This window comes from Cynocephalus volans, chromosome 11 (assembly GCF_027409185.1).
Source record: "Cynocephalus volans isolate mCynVol1 chromosome 11, mCynVol1.pri, whole genome shotgun sequence".
Taxonomy (NCBI): domain Eukaryota; kingdom Metazoa; phylum Chordata; class Mammalia; order Dermoptera; family Cynocephalidae; genus Cynocephalus; species Cynocephalus volans.
The window spans coordinates 485,677-497,942 of NC_084470.1; positions in this window are offsets into that span (position 1 = coordinate 485,677).

The following is a 12,266-nucleotide window of genomic DNA, read 5'->3' on the forward strand; positions in this document are numbered from 1 at the left end:
TCATACAAGCATTATTCATAATCAAGAAACCCCCAAACCACCCAAATTTTTATCAAGAATAGATTTGACCAATTTTAATATATTCTTATGATGGAGTGCTACACACCAATAAAAATAAATTAAAGCTACAAGTATTAACAGGGACGAATCTCAAAAACATAGTTGTCTAGCAACAGAAGCAAATCATAGAATGTGTTTATTATGATTTCTTTTTATGAAAAGTTTGAAATCAGGCAAAGCATGAGACCATATTGCTTGGGGATGTATACCTGGATGACAAACTGCAAGGCGAAGATGAAAGGAATTTTAGCACTGAGGTTACTTCTTGAAGGTTGTAGGGGGTAGAAAACAACGCTGAGGAGGGGCACCAGAAGGCCACTTTTATTTCTTAAGCTGGTTAGTGGGAAAATCTTTTATTTATTTTTTAAAAAAATATTCTTAAGGTTTTATACACTCTTTTGGCTGAATAATTTATTTTACCTTAAAAGGAAGCCTCATGTCCCTCATCTTCCTCAAGATTCTGATACATTTGCAATTCTCCGTATATCCTTGCCCACAGAGGTTTTGTCAAACTTTACTTACCTTGGTCTGTTAAAACAATGTATATAATTCTCTCCTGAGTATGACTTTTCTGACTATAAATCGTATCTTTCCCGTTTAGATTTCAATTTCTCCACACACCGACTACCACCCACCTGCACCCTCAACCTTTGAAAATTACCACACAGTAGCCACATTAAAAGCCATGAATTGCTAGTGGGCAGAAAATTTTGCAGCTATTCACTTTCTGATTTAACAATCCCATATGTATGTCTTCATCGTATAAACATTCTGTTTGGCAGTACTGTTGAGATCTATTTATCTTCTTTCATTTTCTAATTAACTTGCAATGTGTTTTCTCAAAATTCAAAATGAACTTGTCGTAAAAGTAATTTGTTTCACCAGGTGGTGTTTCCCACATTCCAGATGTTAATATAGCTCTTAACCCTTGATGAGCTTTAAGAGTAACAATAGCACAATATTACTTTATGACAGCTACCAAATGAGTTGCAGAATATAGTTGGTAAAGGGTAGTTATAGATCGAGTGACCTTGTAATTGATTATTCAAACCGTTAACATTTTGGGGAACCAAAGGGGACGCTGTTAGTCATTATGCTGGGACAACAGGTATGAACTGGAATAGTCCTGGGAAAACTGGGATGCAAGGTCATCCTGGTTATAGAGGAAGTTAGTTCAATGAGTACTGAGATGAAGACACGTCTGGTCTGGTACAGTTCCTATTTCAACATAAACCATCCTGGGTGAAGAAACAGGCCTCGCCATGCAGGAGTCCTTAACCAGCACTCTTGGCGGATGTGTCTGCGAGGCTTCATGGGCACCACCAAACAGGGTGCCCGTTTATTGAGAGGGGGTTTTCTTAGTAATCTGGGGGAAGCAAAAAGTGTCCAATTATTCTAGGAGGGAAAGATGATTTTGTAGTTTTTGTCATTTTGCGGTGGTTGTTGTTTGATTACCACCTGAAACAGCACAAAGTTATATACCTTAGGTCCTTTTCTATATGGTCTCAAAATCTAGACATAAAGTCAAGAAATAAGACAAGCAGAGTAAAAATTCCTTCAGGAAATTAGATAGAAATGATTTGTACAGGTTTATAAATAATAATAAAATAATGAGAACGAGCCTTTATTTAGTTCCTTCTATGTGCCAGGCACTAAGATCTATTCACATTAAACCATTTCAGGTCTGTTTGACTCAAAAAACCGTCCTCTATTATGACTGCTGACTCTGATTTTTTTCTTTTATTATATATATTGCCAGCTGTATCACTACTGGTATAGGGGTCAGGCTCCCTTTGAAAAATTCCCTTCATAACTCTTCAATTTCCACTAAACACCTGCTATGGGAATTATTAAGTTGCGTTCTATGATTTGGGATAATTTTTATATCTGTCACCAATGAAGCATAACAAAACAAATTCTCCTTAAGTGAATAGTGCTGATATTTATTTTTCCTTGTTCTCACAAATATGCATTCATAAGATGTACTTAACTGTCTATTTAGGTACAGTTAAGAATTAGTGGTTGTGAATAACACATTAGCAATTAGAATAATGATATATTGAATCATTTTAGTTCAGAGCTCACCAAATTTCCAAGTTGTCATACTAAATTATATATGTCTATGAATGGTGAGCATTAATTAGCCTTCTCACGAGTGTATGTCCTCTTTGCAAGGATGCTCAAGGAAGTATGCTCAGACTTCCACTCCAGCTCCAGAACAGTTTCCTCCATCTGGAACTTCTTGAGGAAGAGGAGGCACAGTGCAGTAATTCGGAGTACAGGTTTTGACCTCGGGCCCAATTCCCGCTCTTCCACTGAACACCTGAGTGGTCGTGGGTAAGTTATACAAGTCTTTAAGTTTTGGTTTTCTCATCTGTAGAATAAGAAATAATAGTATTTACCTAATAGGGTTATGTGAGCATTAAATGTAATTGTATGTGAAACACTTAGAATTGTGTTTGACACTTAGCATTTCATATATGTTAGCTCTTATCGGAAAGATGTTTCATATACTCCAAATTAAGTGGAGGTATAGGAGTTGTGGCAAGGAAATTCTGTGGAACAACCTCTTTGCACCCGTTTGTATATTTCATAAAGAATAAGAGTAGATAATATTTCTTAAGTTTTGATTTGTGGAGATATTTTAAGAGGGCTGAGTCCAAATCACATGTATGGTTCATAGCTCCTTGCATCAAATATTTCAAGATTTGTTAACTGGACCCTGAAGATTACCCATAAGAACAAACAAAGAAACTGAAAAATAAGGCTTGGTTCAGCTAAATCATGGCCAAGAGGAGTCATTGAACTTTGGCTGATTGCCAACTTTATCTAACCTGTGGAAGATTGCCAAGGCTGTTGTAATCTTCTGTTTTAGTGGTGGGTGATCAGGAAGGGGGTACTAATTCTATGCCTAGGTTTTCTTTTTTCCATCCTTCTTTATTCATTTATAGATTATCTGGTATCAATTCCATTGAACTGTGTGTGGGGTAGAGAGAATTGAAATAAACTAACTGTAAATTGTTAACCTTAAATCCATTATGAAAAAGTGTGTTAAATTTTATGGGTTTTTTTCCCTTTGCCTGCCAAGATTGTTATCATTCATTTACACATTCATTTATTCATTCAACAACCTCCATGCCTATTGGGCGCTTGAGATATAGAAATAAAAATACACTGTTGAGACTTCCACCTGCAGTCATAGCAGAGTAACTGGCATCAGACTTGATCTCCCGCTGTAGACAACTAGAAAACTTTGCAAAATGTATTAAACTACTGTTTTCAGACATTTGACAGTAGTCCGTGCAGCATCCCTGAGTGATGGGAAACAAATGCGTAGAGCCGTATAATTGCCCCAGCACTCCTTCTGGAGGCGCATTCTAGACTGCAGTGCAAGAAATGGAAAACCAAACAACATAGCAGTTTCACCAGTGTGAGGAGACAGAGATCAGAATTTGGGGAGGCCCAAGTGGCTAGAACTGAGAGGGCAGAATTATGGAGACAGAGAGAGAGCTACACAGAAAGAACTCTAGAAGCCTACATAGGGGTCTGCATGAGGTAGCTATTCTTCCTTAAGGTGAAATTTCACAAGGCCAGCAAAAGAACAGCTACTGAGGAAAGAATAACTACAAGGGAGCTGTAAGCCGAACAGTTCCTAGAGCTAAAATGGACCTGACAGGTCTGTTTACGTTTCAACCAGCTGGAGTGAGGAGACATTGTTGAGCACCCAGAGGATTCAGTAAAGAGCCCCAAAGAGTCACATCTTACTCATGGAGCTAAACTAATCATAGGGCAAATGTCATGCAATATCAGCCCTAAGGAAGCTTTAAACAAGCCTCAAAAGAATCTAGCTCATCTTCAAGTAATTTAACTGACTGCTAAAATGAAACGCAACACTCTTTAAAGGAAGACAACACAATCCAGACACTTTGCAAAGTAACGTTTATAATACCAAGCATTCCATTTAAAAACATTATGCACACATGAATAAGCAGAAAAATTGTGTTCCAGAACTAGGAGGAAAATCAGTCAATAGAAGGAGAACCAGAAATAATAATTAATGGAATAGCTAACAAGGGCTTTAAAATAAATACTATAAATAATCTCAAGAATTTAAAAGAAAACATAAATAGAGTGAGGACAGAAAGGGAAGATATTTAAAACAGAATCAAATAAAACTTTTAAAGAAAAATATATGAGATAGAAAACACACTGGATGAGATTAAAAGCAAATTAGAAACTGCAGAAGACAAGATTAATATACTTGAAGGCATACAGACAAGATTAGTAAACTTGAAGACATACACTTATTGATACTCTCCAAAGCAAAGCTCAGAGAGAAAGAAGTCTGAAAATAAAACTAACAGAGCTTTCATGACCTGCGAGAAAATATCAAGGGCTCTGTAAATTCATATAAATTGAGTCACCATCAAGTTCCTTGGATTGTTCCTCCAGAACAAATATCTGAACAATAGTGGGTGAAAATATTTCAAGACTAGTGGGTGAAAATTTTCCAAATGTGATAAAAACGATAAAATCTACAAATCCATGAAGCTCAGCAAATGCCAAGTGAAACATATAGAAGATTACGCCAAGGCATATCATAATCAGTTTGCTGGAGACCAGTGGTAAAGTAGAATTCTTAAAGAGCAGTCAATGGAAAAGGCACATGTCATATAAACAAAGATAAGGTAACTGCTGACTTCTCATTAGAAACAATGCAAGAAAGAAAACAACAGAACAACAGCTTTAATATGCTGAGAGTGGGCCTCCTTGTCTAGTTCCTGTTCTTAAAGGAAAAGCTTTCAGCTTTTCCCATTCAGGATGATATTGGCAGTGGGTTTATCATACATGGCTTTAATTATGTTGAGGTACTTTCCATCTATACCTAACTTTAGAGAGTCTTTATCATGAATGAGTGTTGAATTTTATCAAATGCTTTTTCAGCATCTATAGAGATGATCATATGGTCCTTGTGTTTGAGTTTATTAATATGGTGTATCACATTTACTGAGTTGCATATGTTGAAACAATCTTGCATCCCTGGGATGAATCCCACTTGATTGTGGTGTATAAATTTACATATGTGCTGCTGTATTCCATTAGCTAGTATTTTATTGAGGATTTTTGCATCTATATTCATCAAGGATATTGGCCTGTAGTTTTCTTTTTTACTTGTATCTTTACCTGGTTTTGGTATCAGGATGATGTTTGCTTCATAGAATGAGTTTGGGAGATTTGCGTCTGTTTCAATCTTTTGGAATAGTTTGTAGAGAATTGGTGTCAATTTTTCTTTGAATGTTTGGTAGAATTCTGCTGCGAATCCATCTGGTCCTGGGCTTTTCTTTGTTGGGAGCCTTCTGATAGCAGCTTCAATCTCTTTTATTGTTATCAGTCTGTTCAGATTTTCTACATCATCTTGGCTCAGTTTTGGTAGTTTGTGTGTGTCCAGAAATTTATCCATTTCCTCCAGATTTTTAAATTTGTTGGTATAATATGCTGAAAGAATAAAGCTGCCAACCAACAATCCTATATCTAGTGAAAATACCCCACAAAAATAAGATAAAAATATTTCAGACCAACAAGCTGAGAGAGCTCATTCATTGCCAGAAGATCTGCATTAAAATAAATATTTAAAATTTTCCTCAGGCTGAAGGAAAATGATTCCAGATGGAAACTGAGATCTATACAAAGGAATGAAAAATATAAGAAATTATAAACATCAAGGTAAATCTATAAAACTTTTTTCTCATTTTTAAAACTTAAAATAAAATCAGCTGTTTGTAGCATAAAAATAACATATTTTGGTACTTATTACAAATGTAGAAATGAAATGCACAGTAGTACAAAAGATTGAGGAAGAATTGAAAGTACATTGTTGTAAGCTTTTGACTTTTTATACATAAAGTGATATAACAATATATGAAGGTAGGCTGTGATGTATTTAATACATATATTGTAAACCCAGAGCAACCACTAAAAAACAAATCAATTGGTACAGAAGCCAACAGAGGACATAAAATAGAATACTAATAAATATTCAACTAATCCAAAAGGCAGGAAAAGAGAAAAGTAAAGAAACAGAGAAAAAAAAAGAAAACAAATAGCAAAATGATAGATTTACACCCAACCATATTAATAATTATACATTCAGTGTGATTTTTGTCAGGCTAAATAAAAGAGTAAGATCTAACCAGACGCTGTCTACAAGATACAAATTGCAATATAAAGACACAGGTTAAAAGTAAAAGGAGAACATTTGTTCTATACAGGTACCATGCAAACAGGTACCATGCAAACAGGTACCATGCAAACACTAATGATATATAAGCTGGAGTGGCTATACTAATATCGGACAAGGTAGACTTCAAAACAAAGAATATTATCAGAGATATAGAGGGACAATTAATAACAAAAGAGAAAACTCAAGAAGATATAACAATCTTAAATGTATGTGCATCTAATAATAGAACTTTAAAATACGAGCAAAAACTGACAGAACTGAAAGAAAAAGTAGGCAAATCTAAAATTACAGTTAGAGATTTCAAATGACTGAGAGAAGAAACAAAAAGTTAGTAAGGATATAGAAGACATGTGCTACCCCATCAACCTAATTGACATCTATAGAACACCACATCTAACGATGATAGAATACACATTATTTTTAAGTGTCCATAGAACATTCACCTAGGTAGACCATATGCTTCGCCATAAAACAAGTCTCAGTGTTTTAAAATATTGAAATAATTAAGAATGTGTTTTCTGATGACCACAGAAATAAATTAAAAATCACTAACAAGAAGATAATTGGAAAATGTTATGTGTCTAGAAATTAAACAACACACTTCTCCATAACTCATGGGCTGAAGAAGAAATTGCAAGAGAACTTAGAAAATATTTTGAATCGAATGTTAATGCAAACATGACAACCCAAAATTTGTAGGATGAATCTAATTCAGTGCGTAGAGGGAAAATTATAGCTTTAAATGTATGTATTAGAAAAGTAGGAAGGTCAAAAAATCCATGATCTAGGTAACTAGGAAAATAAGAGTAAATTAAACCCAAAGTAAGAAGAAGGAAGAAATAATGAATAGAATTCGGTGAAATATAACAATGGAAAATAATAAAGAAATCAATGAAACAAAGCTCTTCTTTTAAAAAAGATAAATAAAATTGATAAATGACTAATCAAGAAAAAAGAAGACGCAAATTGCCAATATCAGGAGTGAAAGGGAGCGTGACTACAGATCTTACAGTCATTAAAAGGATAATAGGGGAATTTATTGCCCTATGCCAATGAACTTGACATCTTAAATGAATACAGAAATTCCTTGAAAGTTATAAATTACAAAAATTGATAGACACAAAAGGAAGATTTGAACGGCCCAATATCTATTTAAAAATCTGAACACATAATGAAAAACCTCAGATGGTGAATTCACTGGTGAATTCTATCAAACGTTTAATGAAAAAACAATATCAATCCTACACAGACTCTTTGATAAAACAGGTGGAGGGAATAATTTCCAACTTTTTTTTTTTTAAAGACAGCATTATCCTGAACCAAACCAAATGAAAACATTATTTAAAAAACAGACAAAATGGAAAAAAGAAAACAACAACAAAAAACCCACTAGAAACCACTATCCCTCATGAATATCGATGCAAAGTCTTGACCAAGACATTACCAAATAGAATCCAGCAATATATAAAAAGGATATTACATCATAAACAAGAGGGATTCATCCCCAAAAAGAAAGGTTGGCTTAACATTCTGTTCTGAAGTCAATTGAGTAATTCAGCATATTAACAGACTATAGATGCAGAAGTAACATTTCATAGATTTCAGTACCTATTTTTGCTTAAAAACTCTCAGCAAAACAGAAGGGAACCTTCTGTTGAGCTAACATCCTACTTGATGGTGAAAGACTGAACCCTTTCCTTTTAAGACTGGGAATCAGGCAAGACTCTGCGCTCGCCATCTCTCTTTGACGCCGTACTGTGGGTCCTGTCCAGGGCAATAAGGCCAAAGGGGGGTGCGGATGGGGGCTGCGGTGGGGGCACAGAAACTGGAAAGGAATAAATGAAACTGTCCTCATTCACAGATAATATAATACTCAAAAAAGCTACTAGAATAAGTGAATTTAGCAAAGTTACAGACACAAGATAAACATAAAGAATTAATATTTCTATATGCCAGCAACAAATAGAAAATGAAATTAAAATACTCTTCCCTGCCCTTAGAACAGGTGGAAACAGACAACTAAGTAAACGCGATGTGACAAGTGCTCGCAGAAGAGTGCCCAGAGCATGAGGGGCTCCCAACTCTGCCTGGGGTGAGCTGGGAGTGGGGGTTCCATTTCTGAAGGAGGAGAGGAGGTGAGTCTGGTTCACCCGTGGGATTGTCCTTACCCAAGTCCTTACTGAGTCCTCCTTCGTGCAACCTGTTCTGTATAAAGAGCAGAATAAACACTGACTTCAAGGACTTAGTATATTAAGGGCCGTCCTGGGGCAAAACATGAGTCAGGAGAATGTGCATTTAGGGGGATGGTTTCCAAAGCCAAAGAATGTCATTTATATAGTTATTCTTAAATCCTGCGTATGGGTCCTTGCTGATTCTTGCTGAAATACATGTAAGCTCTCATTTAGAAATTGATTCAATAATCTTTGTTTCCTTTGTGAATTAACAGAAAAAATTCTGGGTGGCAGTGGAAGGGGGTAGGGACTTAGGGATAGATTTGAGGGGCAGTCTTGCTCTGCAGCTTGCTTGCTGTGTGACTCTGAAGCTCAGTTCTTAGCATATGTGAAACGAGTACAGGAACGCCTGTGTCGGCCAGCTGTGCTGACCAGGCTGGGCTAGAACACATGACGCGTTTGGTGTGATGCCTGGCTGGTCGTAGGACCTCAAACAGTACTATTTTGCTTCTTTCCCTTTCACATATTTTAAAACTTAGTCTTTAAACTTTATCAGCATCAAGGTACTTAAACCTCACACATTAAGCAACAACAGTGACATGTCCTTATTTTAGAGTTAAAACTACATGTCTGTAAAGCCATGTACTCAACTGAATCTCCCTGAAATAATAAACATAATCTTTCTTACATTATCAGCAAATTAAACTTCAGCAGTTCCACTCGCTACTGTGGTCACCTCTGAGTTCCTATAAAAGTCCTCTGTATTCTATTCCTGTGCAAATATCTAAAACACTTTAAAAGGCTAATTTCAGTTCGGGCCTTCTCGCCTCAACAGTTTATATTCTAAGACTTTCATGCAGTTCAAGTCCTCGTTCATGAAACCCAGTGCAGCTCTCACATTCATACTATTTACATTTTTTAAATGTGCCACAGGTTTATGAAACTTTCCATTTGAATTTTTGATGTGATTAGCTGCTTTTAGTTACATCTAAAAATCCCTTGCCAAATAATGGTTAAAACACACAGCGACAGTATGGTCGAGAGACATATGCAAAGCAAAACAGATCTATGTGAAAACTAATTTCAAGCTATATAACAAAAGTAAATCCATTTAATCTGTACATATATGGAGGATTTAATCCAAACTGAAACAAGACAAGAGATAAGTGAGGTGAGAAAGGCAGGTAAGAGAACTTTAATGTGTACAAGGTCAAATGCTGTTTTGTTTTTAGATCACATCTTAATTGATTTTTCTGGGCAGATTTTTTGGAGTAAAAAGTCAAACATATATAATTATGGCTTACAGCAAATTGCATTTACTGCCTGGTGAGCAAACTCAAGTGAATTACTAAGCCATGATGTCTCCCACCGTGTCATTAGGGCTCAAACTCTCTCCCCTTTAGTTCTCTAGGGCCCTGAAGACTTAGGCACACGGCGTGTTTTCAGTGAACTCTGCTTTCCAGGCAGCCAGACCCTGCTAGAGGCATATCCCCACAGCTTTCAGTGTGCAGTTCAAGTGCACACCCTCGGTGGACCCCGGTTCCTTGCAGACCATACGGTTCCCCGCCTTTGCACTCATTCATTTATTCATCCTTCAGTCGTTCCTCTTACAAGTATTTATGTCTGTTATATGCGGGGCACAGTGCTTAGTGGTGGGGATACAGTAACAAGCAAAAAGAGACCCTGTCTCTGCCCTCACTGAGGTGCAGGCAGGTGCAGGCCACAGACTTTAATCCAAGAATTGCAGGGACAGCTGCAAAGTGACTCCACCGAGTGCTGCAGAGGCGGAGCGCATGGGGCCAGGCAGGACCCTAGGGGTGCGGGGACTCGATCCTGGGGAGAGTCGGGATGCTTCTCAGAGGGAGGGGACAAAGGGAGGGGCAGCAGGTGACTGGGTGGTGGCAGGTCAGGAGAGAAGGGCTGGGGCTGGTGCACACAGAGGACCGTGGTACTCGCCCAGCAGCAATCCAGGCCCTGATCTCCCATCCCCTTTATCCCTCGAGGCCCCGCTCCAGCGACCCCTCCCCTGGAAAGCCCCTGATGGCCTCGTTCTCTCTGAAGGGGAAATGTCCTCCCTGTGGATCTGGGTGGCCTGTGATCTTCGCCTCGGCTCCTTTCCCAGCCTCCTGCAGCAGGCAGGTGTGGCAGGTGGGGGGACGGGACGTGGCCAGCAGGACCTTGGGTCACAGAGGCCTGGGGTGCATGTGCGGCCAGCTCTCAGAGGTGCTCCCACTGGTGGCCCTCATTCATCCAGCAGCAGTTCAGGGGCCCCGTCCCTCAAAAAGACACCCCCCCTCCATTAATTCAAACCAAACCCCAGCTTGATGTAACTTCAGATGGCAAGGGGACACTGGATGCAATGGGGAAGCATGTGGCTTGTGCAGAGGAGCCCAGCCATGACTCAGTCCACACCACGAGTGCCATCTGGAGTCTCATCGGCCTCCCCAGCCTCGTCCTGGAGAGGGAGGCTGCTCCCTCCTGGGGATGTGGCAGTGAGTGACAGCAGAACTGAGATGGGGAATCGCAGCGGCTAATTGGTGCACGGAGCGGAACAAATTCCCTCTCATCACAGGACGGTGTTGTATTTCATGTCGAGGGAAAGGAGAGATTTGCCTACAAATTAGGCTGGAAACTGCAGAGAAGAAACTGTGTGCTGGCCAGACGGTGGTGCCAGCCCGTGATGAAAGGCGACGTGAGCAGGGGGCAGGCCCTCCAGCAAGCAAGTGGCTTTCTGCAGCGTTTCCCTCGCTGCCCTTTCCAGGGCCAAGTCTCTCCTGGGGGTTTCTCGGCGCTCACCAAACGCTCCTCGTGTGGGGCCATCGTTAACGCTGCACCCAGCAATTGCTCCCAAGCAGCAGCAGCTGCACCCCTGGAAAGTGTCCCCACTCAGCGTTCTGCAGACTCCATGGAAAAGAGGCTTGAGCGCTGCCTCTGTCTGCTGCAGAGGAAGGGCTTCCCGGGAGTGACGTTCTGCCAGGCGAGCGCACGCTGCAGGGGACCCCGGGCCCTGTCTCCGCAGAGCTGCCTTGGCGCAAACCCTCTGGGTGGCCCCTGTCCTCTCCAGCCCGTGCATGTCACCCGGCCCCCCGCTCGTGGGTCCCCCGAGCCTCGTCCACTTGCTCTGCTTGACTTGTCTCTTGTGCCTTCGCCTGTGCCTGTGTCTTTCCCGCCTGGGAGTGGCCCATGGGGACTTCACTGTCTGGCTTCAGAGTGACCGCGGCCCAAACCTGCACTCCAGGCCACCACACTTGCTCTCCCTTCCCTCTGCTCGGTCCGTGACAGAGAAGGAAGGTAGTTACTGAGGGTCCTGTGCATGCTGCTTTCATGTACGCAGCTTGTCACAGGCCACCCCTCTGCACCCAGGCGTGCTTTATTAGAAAGAAAACAGCGATGGGAACAGAAACACGTCTGTGAAAGCATCGCCACGGTTTGGGGTTTCTTTGGGGCTGAGTTAGAGTGAGGGAGACGCCTGGGGGCGGTTGAGGCCATGTGTTCATTTCGCCTTAAGGAAGCTCTTCCTTGGTCTGTGACAGGATCAGGGAAACCCTTCAGCTGGGCGAGGGGTGGGCAGTGTAACCCTCCTGGAGCTTTGTGCGACCCGACCGGGTGGCCCCGAACCGGGATTAAACAAGCCCCACCAAGCCTGTTCAGAAAATTTGTCCACATACTCAGTCCGCACGAGCCACTTGTGTGCTGCCCACTGTGGCAGGTCCCCAGGTCAGACCCTGTCTCTTCACCCACTGCTTGTGAGTCGGTTGAATTGGGCTTTCTCATAAGGCAAAGCACAAATGGAG